The sequence below is a fragment of the Nomascus leucogenys genome, chromosome 18, assembly GCF_006542625.1.
Source record: "Nomascus leucogenys isolate Asia chromosome 18, Asia_NLE_v1, whole genome shotgun sequence".
NCBI classification, from domain to species: Eukaryota; Metazoa; Chordata; class Mammalia; order Primates; family Hylobatidae; genus Nomascus; species Nomascus leucogenys.
The window spans coordinates 62400616-62412572 of record NC_044398.1 but is presented as its reverse complement, the minus strand read 5'-3'; positions in this window follow the sequence as shown (position 1 = coordinate 62412572).

The following is an 11957-nucleotide window of genomic DNA, read 5'->3' as shown; positions in this document are numbered from 1 at the left end:
TGGAATGTTCTCCTGCAGACTGGAGTAGGAAAAGTTGATAACAGATTAAGCAGTAATTGTACTCCAGAAGGATTTGCATTTAGGCTTTTGCTGCTTTACAGCAGAAAAAAAGAATTCTTGTTTGTCCGTAAAAAGTGTTTTTATGTTTTTTTAAATGTCACCAACATTTAAAAATTGGATATGTCATGCTCAAGCCAAGATTTCTGGCTTAATTAATTTGAAAAAGTGTAAGGTCTGCCCCACTGGTTCTGTGTTCACTACAGCAACAGTCAGAGAAGCTGCTGCCTCTTTTAGAAGGGAGCAGGCACTCCCCCATCCCCACCAGGCACACACATACTTCACGCCTGCCCCATGAGTTTGCTGCTGGCTCCTGTGGACACTGAAGACTTGATCTCTTTCTTTTTTTCTTTTTTTTTTTTTTTTTTTTTTGACAGTCTCACTCTGTCACCAGGCTGGAGTGCAGTGGCACAAACTTGGTTCAGTGCAGCCTCGTCCCAGGTTCAAGCCTCATGCCTCAGCCTCCTGAGTAGCTGAGATTACAGATGCATGCCACCACACCCAGCTAATTTTTGTATTTTTATTAGAGATAGGGCTTTGCCATGTTGGCCAGGCTGGTCTCGAACTCCTGAGCTCAAGTGATCCGCCTGCTTGGCCTCCCAAGTGCTGGGATTACAGGCGTGAGCCATCGCGCCCAGCCAGCTTTGACCCCTTTCTTAAAGCCAAAGGGCACCTCTGTTGGCACCTCAGGCCCCAGTGAACAGGTATGGGCATTGGTTTGTAGAGGGATTGTTCTCAGCATCCCTAAAACCATGCTACTTAGGCAGCTGTCTTCTTGCTAGGCCTCTGCTACTAAAATGCTTGTCATTATTTTTACTTCATTTTAAGAAGAAAATCAAGGTCCACAAAAACACAAAGCACAAAGTGTTTCTGTGGTACTATTTAATTTCTTAAAAGGAGGATCTGCAGCTATTTTACAGTAAAATGAGTTTATTTTGTCCTAGTTTCAAAGTCTTCAATGGCCAAGAACTGTTGGGTAATTTTTATTGCTGAGTCTCTAGGCAGGACCAGGACAAATTGTGAAATACTTATACAAATTCTAGTAATTTTCTATCTATAACCAGATGTTTAGAAACTGCTTTGGGATATAATGGTTTGCACTATGGCCTGACTCAATTGCTAGCACATAATGTAGTCTGGGCTTAATCTAAGTTAGCTCTTTAAAAGGCTAGTAGAACCTAACTCACTTGCTCCTTGGACTTTCTCACACCCTTGGAAACTCACAACCATGGATACATCCTCTTATCTGCTTGGGCCATGCTCATAATCCTATGGCTGAATGTAGCTGGAAAAACGTGCACCTGTGCTGACATGTCTTGTTATGTATTCATGGCCATTGACCTCCCTCAAGTAAGCCCCAGAGGCTGCCCAAAAATCATATGTCCCTAATCCATTCTGTCTTCCAGTCTCCTGTCAGCTATTTCAGACTTCATGTACTTTCCCACCTCCAACATTTCTTCCCCTATCCTTACTCAGGTGAGGACCTTGCTGCTTATTTCACTGCAAGAAATGAAGTAATCTCTGCATCTCTGTGTATGCACCCTGCTCTCTCTCTTATTACTGTTTGTAAATAGCTCATGCACCTGACAAAGGCCACCACCTCTGCTCACAGGTATTGCTCTAGCAACTCTCCTCACCTCGCCTTGTCATTATAAATAATTTCCTCCATACTGGTTGTATCCACCAGTGCCCCATTTCTTTATAGCCAGATTCCTTGAAAGCCTTGCCTAAATTGCTGTCTGAAATTTCTCTCCTCCCATTCTCTCTTAAACCCACTCCAGTTACCTTTACCACTCCATAAAACAGTTCTCTAAGTCACCAATGACTACCATGTTGTTAAATCAAGGATCCATTTTCTGTCCTCATTTTTACTTCATCTCTCAGCAGCATTTGACAGAGTTGTTCATTGTCTCAATCTTTAAACATTCTTCTCTTGTCATTCAAACAATACATTTGCCTGATTTTCCTCCCAGCTTTATAGATGCTCCTTCCCAGTCTCTGACTGGTCCTTTTTCATCAACCTGACTTTTACATTTGGAAGAATTTTTGTTTTCATTATTTTTTTTCTGTCTGTTTTTGAGACAAGGCCTTGCTGTGTTGCTTAGGCTAGCCTTGAACTGGGCTCCAGTGACCCTTCTACCTCAGCTTCCTGAGTAGCTGGGACAATAGCACATGCCACCCATGCCCAGCTTGACTTTTAAATTTGGAACTCATCTTCATTCTCTCTCAGGGTAACTGCATCTAATCTCAATGGCTTCAAATTATATTAATGATTCTTAAACATATATCTCCAGCTTAGATCACTCCCCTAAACTCCAAACATATATATTCAGCTGCCTATTGGAAATCTACATTATACATCTAATAGGCATGCCAACTTAACATCTCATAAACTGAACGCCTGATAGTCTGTACCAAAACCCTTTCTTATAACTCTTTCCATATCTCAAGGATGGGTAACTCAATTCTTCCATCGATCAGACCAGAAATCTTGGTATCATTCTTAATTCCTCTCTTTCTATTTAAAACCCCTTCAAAACATAACCAGAATGTGACCACTTCTCACAATACTGTCTGCTACCTCTCTTGAATCAAATCATCATCCTGTTATCTATATTACTGAAATATCCTCCTAACAGTTTCTTGGCTTCTGCCCTTTGTCAATTCTCAATGCAGCAGCCAGAATGAACTTGTTAAAAAATGTCAAAGCATCTCACTTCTCTGCTAAAAATCATCTGATAGTTTCTGCTTTCACTCAAAAAGACAAAGTGAGTTCTGCCTGATGTTCTTCTCCCCATGACTTTCTCCCCTTCCTCTTCTGTGAATGTGCCAGCGATGCTCCCGTCTCGTGACCTTTACACTTGCTGTTTACTGTGCTAGAAATACTCTTTCTCAGAAAGGCAAGAGGCAAGAGGCTGGCTCTTTCACTTTCTTATTTCGTTACAAAATAAAGTCACCTTCTTGGTCAAGCCTTCACTGATAATCCTATCTAAGATTTCAAACTCCCTCCCCCACCGGCACCTTATATCTTCCCTGATTTTCTTCTGCTTGGCACATACTATTTAACATACTGCTTTCCTCATTTTATTCATGTTATTTGTCAGTTGTCTCCTCTCCTAAATTACACACACAGCAAGAGCAGGGATTTTTATCTGTTTTGTTCACTGATGTATTCCCAACTCCTAGAAGTATCTGGAACATAGTAGGTGCTTAATAAATATTTGTGGCTGAATAAGTGAATGAATTGCTCTCTTGCTTCACAGTTGAAAAACCTGAGGCTCCCAGCACATGTATGACTTGCTTCAGAGTAATTCCAAGAGCTGTATATTGCTTACATCGTAATCAACTGAAAAAAGAACAACTCTACTGTAGCTAAATAACTTTTAGCCATCATTGCACACATTTAGAATTTCTTAAGCTGTAAGGAACAGAAACTAGATTCCAAACACCTTAAATAATAAGGAAAATACATTACTTCAACAAGAGAGAGATGAGTCAGCTCTGGCTGTTTATTTCAGTAACTTCAACAACATAAAAAAAAGGACCCAGGTTCTTTCCATTTTTTAGCTCTGCCCTTGCAAGAGAGGAGACTGTATCCTCCAGGTTAAGCGACCTTGAGGTCCCAAAATGCATGACTTGGCTCCTCGTGTCACATCCAGACAGGACAACACCCACTGGAAGAGGAACGCTTGCTCAATTCTTCTCCACACCTCCCCTGACCCATCCTCAGCAAGGAAACATTTCCTAGCAGCCCAATTGGCCCAGAACTGGATCACAGGCCACACACTATTGGGCTTAGACTAATAAGAACCTAACCCTCAGCTAAGTATGAGCTACTGTTTTTTAGACCATGGGTGTTCAGGGGAGGGTGGACACTTAGAGATTGGATTGTGTTGCTTTTTTCAAGAAAGAGTTTGGGAACTCATTGGAATCAGGAAAAGTCAGAACAAATTATGTTTGTATTGTCCCCTTTAAGGTTGTTATTCTATGGATATAATGAGAGTTGTGAAAAAATAATATATGAAGAAAGAAATTGTTATTTTCTTCAAACTCTAAACTTTATCCGCTGTTGCATTCACTCTTGCTGTAGCTTCCTGATGTGCCCAGCCAGTGCTGGATAGTTTTTCATCACATAATGATTTGGGACTAGGAAACTAAACGTCTCACTCAGTTTAAAGTTCTTGTAGGAATTCCAGTTGGAAGAAGGGTGCGTTAAGCCAGAAGTGCTCTGTATCACCTTTAGATGATACTATCTTTGCCCTGCCCTAACTTCAATGAAAATTTTTTAAAAACAATGAAAAGACTGCTTAGCACCTGAAACTGCATTTAGTGATCAATTTTCTTCAGTTCTGCTTTTCTGTTATATTACTTTAAGTAAGTAAAATAGGAAAGTGAGCTCGTGGGGCGACTAGCAACCAAGTAAACATCAATGATCTTATTCACAATCCACCCACTTGATTCTGCCTGGCAAAGTGAACAAAAGAACAAGCAGCTAGTTCACCCACAGAACCTGTTCCTCCAGGGTCTGAAGAAACAATTGCTGTTGTGTGGGAAGAAGGATTTAGCTAAGTAATTTGTGATTAGGTGGTGTTATGTGTACAATGCTTCTTTTTGTCAATATCATTGCTCATCATAGGTGACTCAGAGACATTCTACTGAAGATGGAGTTGGTTAGTCACCACAGCCTTATAAAAGCATTAATTTTCAGAATTTCCCTTCCTCTCCTATTTGCTCTTTTAATCTTGTCATGAGTACCCTTTCACCCCCAAACGAAAGAAGTAGATGCTTTGTTGTTCACACCACGAGGAAAGAACTCCCTCTAAGGCATAGGGCTAAGAGGACTAATTTAAAAAATGACAATCAAGTTTACATTCCTGCATTTCCCTCTTTCAGTTCTTAAGAAAATTAGTTGGCCCATTTTACTAAAAGATGGAAAACTCAATGTATACACCGTGTATATGTAGGTACATATGAGGAGATATGGAAAAAGAGGCACTTTAGAATGGCAAAGAGTCATTTGGCTAGCAAGTAGAGATGAAAAACAAAATTAAACAAAACTTCCTTGCAGGCAGGAGATAAGAACTAAAGGAAACATTGATTAAGGTGCCACTATGTTACAGGCACTGTGATAAAAAAAACATGTTCCCAGAAGGAGAGAGCCCCTTTCCCGGAAGATTTCACTTTGGGATCATATCTAGTTTCTAACTTGGCTCCACTGCCTTCTGAGGAATTCATGCTTTAGCCAACAAAACTCCTTCTTAAAACTTACCCAAGTAAACATGCTCTACTTTTGGAACAAGTCACACTTAGCCATGGGAGATTTCACCATCTGATTTATTACTCATTCCCCAAGAGCCATTCTCGGGGTTGAGACATTGAGGCTGGAGAAGCATCTTGGGCCTCGCTCAATGTGATCTGTACGCTGATGTTATAATGCCACTTGGCAGGAAAGTGTGAAAAGGAAACGAGGGAAAAAGGGGATGAGAGTTTCGAAGCTCCAGGTCTCAGCAACATGAAACTTCAAGTATATTTCTCTTTCGGGTTAATCCCATCATTGTGTTTCTCATCCACAAAAAAAACTTTGCCGGCTGCCCCATGATCATCAATGTCCTCTCTCATTTTTAGTGTATTTGGTTTCTTTTCTACTTTCCCTTCAAGCTTACCAGAAAAACTGTGGAGCACTATATACTTTTAATGATGATGTTATAAGAGAGATTTTGAAATGCTGAGTATCTTTTGTTCATATCATTCTTCATCTGCATAAAGGAAAAGAGGGTATTCTGTTCTCCCAATTACTTAAATACAGCAAATACAAGATCATACTATACATTCTTTTATGTAACTTGCTTTTTCACTTACCAGCATATAATAAACAATAAATTTTATTTCAGAAAATATGCTTCTGTTATGGCTAGTGGCTTCACTGGAATCTGTGTATCTAAATGATACACAATTTATTTATCACCTATTGTTGAACATGTACTTTTTTCTTATGCTACCAACAATAAGCCAATTAAGTAATTCTTATAGGCAATTTTTTTGCACAGACACTTATTTCCTTAGGGAAATTGCCAGAGGCAAAAATACTGAGTCATCCATTCCATTTTAACTTCCAAAAATAGTTATGATTTATAGTGCAGAAATTACCAGAAAGATAAAATTACATACCCAAGCTAACTTAGTGGCAAAATTTTATCACAAATCCTGGTTTCCTCATTTCATGTCCAGTGTCCTTTGCACTGTCCAGTCATCTGCAGCTTTTTTAAGCCAGTATGCTTGGCTCTGGCAACAAGTGCAAGGCACCACACAGGAGGGAGATTCCAGAACAATATTGCTATTCATAGCTTTAGTTCTGAGATGCTGTCCTCAACTGATTACATTCTTCTCCAGATCTTCCTATACATGGGCCTTGCTATTGAGGCTGTTGTTTTAGTTTTGTTGTCGTCGTTTCTTCATTTTGACCTTTAAAATCCACACACTCATTTCTTACATATCTTTTAGGTTCGAAAGTCCTGATAGAACTACTCAGCCTAAATTATCGGTTTCAGAACTACTATACAGATCAGAAAGAATGACACGAGAATGCAAAAGGATCCATTTTTCTTTATAACCCCACCTTAGCTGTTATTTTTGTTATATGGGTATTAACAGAAAGAAAGAAAGAAAGAAGAAGGAAGGAAGGAAGGAAGGAAGGAAGGAAGGAAGGAAGGAAGGAAGGAAGGAAGGAAGGAAGGGAAAAGAAAGAAAGAGAAAGAAAGAAAAGAGAAAGAAAGAAAGAAGAAAGAAAGAGAGAAAGAAAGAAGAAAGAAGAAAGAAAGAAAAAGAAAGAAAGAAAGAAAGAAGAAAGAAAGAAGAAAGAAAGAAAAAGAAAGAAAGAAAGAAAGAAAGAAAGAAAGAAAGAAAGAAAGAAAGAAAAGGAAATGATTCCTTTTCAGAAGCCCAGATAAATGGATAGCTTATAGATGCTATCCAATCTAACAGCTAATTTTCTAAGTGAGAAATCCCAAGAAATGGAATAGCCATTGTCCATTTAAAAACTGGGATGGAAACAGGATGAATTTATGAAACCTAGAGCAATGTTTCTCAATTTCTTCCCAGGACCACTTTACACTCCTAAACGTAATTCATAACCTCATAAAGGTTTTCTCTGTGTAGGTTATATTTATTGATATTTGCCATTTAAAAAAATGAAAACTAAAAAAGTTTTAAAACACAAAAATATTCAAGCACATTGTCCATTAGCTCTCAGAGGAATGATGTCACCATACTTTTTTTTCCTTTTTTTTTTTTTTTTTTTTTTTAAGACAGGGTCTTACTCTGTGGCCCAGGCTGGAATGCAGTGGCTCAATCATGGCTTACTGCAACCTTGACCTCCTTGAGCTCAGGTGATCCCCTCACCTCAACCTCCTAAGTAGCTGGGACTACAGGCATGCACCAGCACCACACCCAGCTAATTTTTGTATCTTTTGTAGAGATGGGGTTTTGCCATGTTGCCCAGGCTGGTCTTGAACTCCTGGACTCAAGCAATCCACCCACCTTGACCTCTCAAAGTGCTGGGATTACAGGTGTGAGCCACCGTGTCCAGCCTTGCCACACATTATAGAGCCTCTGGAAAACACTGTACACTCGTGAAGGAATAAGAATGAAACAGGAAGTTAAGGTTTTAGTATTACAATGAAAACAGTTTTAACCTCTTGCAATCCTTGAAAATGTCTCAGGGACCCAGGGATGTTCTTGAATCACACTTTAAGAATGTCTGTGGGCCAGGCACGGTGGCTTACCCATGTAATCCCAGCACTTTGGGAAGCCAAGATGGGCGGATCACTTGAGGTCAGGAGTTCGAGACCAGCCTGGCCAATGGGGTGAAACCCCATGTCTACAGAAAAAAAAAATAGCTGGGTGTGGTGGTGGGCACCCGTAATCCCAGCTACTCAGGAAGCTGAGGCAGAGAATCACTTGAACCCGGGAGGTGGAGGCTGCAGTGAGCTGAGACCACACCACTGCACTCCAGCCTGACGACAGAGCAACTCCGTCTCAAAAAAAAAAAAAAAAAAAAAAAAAAAGAACTTCTGTACTAGATAAAATAAGAAAGAGGTATAGAGTAACTTATCAGAAATGTAACCATGTACCTAAAGTCTTAACAATCAGGGGACAGACCATTTGGAATCCACCCTCCTCCAGTACATTTCTGATGATGAACTATTAACAGTAATTTGGGTGTTAAATAGATAATTAAATGTAGAATAAGAACAAAGGACAAGTAGATATTGATTAATAGAAAAAGATGAAAAATAGATTTGGACAGAAACAGAGAGGGAAAAACAGTCGCCAAACATAGTAATTGACAATATGACTATAGCATTTGGAGGACGGGGGAGAGGTGGAGAAGAAATCAAGCATCCCAAATTATTTAAATTGGCCAAGATGGAGTACGAGGGGCTGGATTTATTCTCCTCCCTGAAATAACTTCAAAAAAGACAAAATCTATAAAACAATCGTTTTCAGACATTGGCTATCAGGCACCACAGGACAGTGAATCCCTCAGAGATAGGAAGAACCAAGGTGAGCCTGGCAATTGCCCTAGCATACAGGCCAGAGGATTTCCAGCCTACAGCACAAGGCAGGTAAAATCCAGGCATTACTCAGCCAAGTACCCAAGTTGAAGAGATAGAGGTGGGAGAACAGGGAGGTCAAAGCAGCTACAATTCATAGGACAATGTGCCAGAGAGAAGAGAACTGCATGGAGAATGCTGTGGAGATTTGCAGAGGATTCTCCTTTAGCCTTCGGCTGAGTACTGATTAGCAAGGCTAGGGAAAAATACACCTGAAATAATTAACTGTGAGAGGTGACAGCGTGCTGGCAGTCCTCACAGCCCTCACTTGCTCTCGGCGCCTCCTCTGCCTGGGCTCCCACTTTGGTGGCACTTGAGGAGCCCTTCAGCCCACCTCTGCACTGTGGGAGCCCCGTTCTGGGCTGGCCAAGGCCAGAGCCCACTCCCTCAGCTTGCAGGGAGGTGTGGAGGGAGAGGCGTGAGCAGGAACCGCCGCTGCGTGTGGCGCTTGCGGGCCAGCTGGAGTTCCGGGTGGGCGTGGGCTTGGCGGGCTCCGCACTCAGAGCAGCCGGCCGGCCCTGCCAGCCCTGGGCAATGAGGGACATAGCACCCTGGCCAGTGGCTGCGGAGGGTGTACTGGGTCCCCCAGCAGTGCCAGCCCACCAGCGCTGTGCTCGATTTCTCACCAGGCTTTAGCTGCCTTCCTGCGGGGCAGGCCTCGGGACTGCAGCCTGCCATGCCTGAGCCTCCCACCCCCTCCATGGGCTCCTGTGTGGCCCCAGCCTCCCCGACGAGCGCCACCCCCTGCTCCACGGCGCCCAGTCCCATTGACCACCCAAGGGCTGAGGAGTGCAAGCGCACGGCACGGGACTGGCAGGCAGCTCCACCTGCAGCCCCGGTGCAGGATCCACTGGGTGAAGCCAGCTGGGCTCCTGAGTCTGGTGGAGATGTGGAGAACCTTTATGTCTAGCTCAGGGATTGTAAATACACCAATCAGCACCCTGTGTCTAGCTCAGGGTCTGTGAAAGCACCAATCGACACTGTATCTAGCTGCTCTGGTGGGGCCATGGAGAACCTTTGTGTCCATACTCTGTATCTAACTGATCTGATGGAGACCTGGAGAACTTTTATGTCTAGCTCAGGGATGGTAAATGCACCAATCAGCACCGTGTCAGAACAGACCACTTGGCTCTACCAATCAGCAGGACGTGGGTGGGGCCAGATAAGAGAATAAAAGCAGGCTGCCCAAGCCAGCAGCAGCAACCCGCTCGGGTCCCATTCCACACTGTGGAAGCTTTGTTCTTTCGCTTTTTGCAATAAATCTTGCTACTGCTCACTCTTTGGGTCCACACTGCTTTTATGAGCTGTAACACTCACCGCGAAGGTCTGCAGCTTCACTCCTGAAGCCAGCGAGACCACAAGACCACCAGGAGGAACGAACAACTCCAGACGTGCTCCCTTAGGAGCTGAAACACTCACTGCAAAGGTCTGCAGCTTCACTCCTGAGCCAGCGAGACCATGAACCCACCAGAAGGAAGAAACTCCGAACACATCTGAACATCAGAAGGAACAAACTCCAGATGTGCCGCCTTTAGAACTGTAACACTCACCGTGAGGGTCCGCGGCTTCATTCCTGAAGTCGGTGAGACCAAGAACCCACCAATTCCGGACACAACTGGAGAGATCCCTGGAGTTCTCACAAGCCCAGGAATAGTTTGTGCTCTCACCAGCCAGAGAAAAAAATCCTTGTCATTCACTGGGCATGGGATGCAGTACTCAAAAATGTATTGTCCCTATAGTGGGAGAATATTAGCCCTAGACTAAAGGCTTCTCCGATCCCACTTGATGATATTAAAAACAAGTCTCAAAAAAGATCAGACTGTTTGCAAGTGATTTAACGGAGACCCAGAAAAAAAATTTAAGAATAATTTACAGGAGTATAAAGTGCCCAGCAACAAATAAGGTAAAATTTACTATGGCGGGCATCCAATAAAAAAAAATCATCAGGTGTGAATCATGACAGGAGAAAAACCAATAAAAGAAACATCCGGAGAGCACACAAATGACAGAATTAGCAGACAAAGACATCAAAACAGGTATTACAATTATATTTCATATATTGAAGAAGGTAGAGGAAAAATTGAGCATATTAAATATAAATATTCAAGAATATATGTGTGTGTGTCTAAAGAAATATTTTTTATAATTTTTGGATTCAATTTTTTTTGAGAATTTTTATATCTATAGTCTTGAGAAATATTGGTGTATAGTTTTCCTTTCTTATAGTGTCTTTATCTGGTTTTGGTGTTAAGGTAATGCTGGCCTCACAGAATGTGTTCACCCTGCTTCTATTTTCTGGGAGAAATTGTAGAGAATTTATATTATTTCTTTTTTAAATGTTTGGTAGAATTCTTCAGGGAAATCATGGTCCTGGTGCTTTCTTTTTTTTTTTTTTTTGAGGTAATTAATTATTGATTCAATTTATTTAATAGATCTAGGCCTATTCAGGTTCTCTACTTCTCTTTGTGTGAGTTTTGGTGGTTTGTGTCTTTCAAGTTATTGGTCCATTTTCTCTAAGTTATCAAAGTTGCCTGCATAGAGCTGTTCATAGTTTTCCTTTATTATACTTTCAATATCCATATGATCAGTAGTGAGGATCTCTCTTACATTTATGATATGTGTAATTTGTCTTTTTTTTCTTGGTGACAGTAACTTCAAATCTCTGAATTTATTTGTATTTGATTCTATCTAAGAAATCATTAGAAAGTTATTTGTATCACCAAAAAGTTATTTTATTTTAAAAATAATCCTCCTTGGAGTATATTGGAATGACTTTCTCCAGATGAAATTCACAGTTCCTCAGACACTAGTTTGCTCCAGGGTAAAGCACATCCACCAACAACGGATTCTGAACTCATTTTTTCTAAACTACAGCAGGTTAAAATTGCGCTTGAGTGAGTACCGTTAGTAAAATGGCCAGGGCACATTTTTTGAGGCTGTGTCCCGTGAAGTCATTTGTTGGCAGTCTTACTTTCTGTCAGATAAAATTGTGGTATAAGGAATGCTCCTGAGAGGTGACAGCGTGCTGGCAGTCCTCACAGCCCTCCCTCGCTCTAGGCGCCTCCTCTGCCTGGGCTCCCACTTTGGCAGCACTTGAGGAGCCCTTCAGCCCACCGCTGCACTGTGGGAGCCCCTTTCTGGGCTGGCCAAGACGGCAGCCAGCTCCCTCAGCTTGCAAGGAGGTGTGGAGAGAGAGGCGCGAGCAGGAAATGGGGCTGCACGTGGCGCTTGCGGGCCAGCTGGAGTTCTGGGTGGGGGTGGGCTTGGCGGGCCTCGTACTCGGAGCAG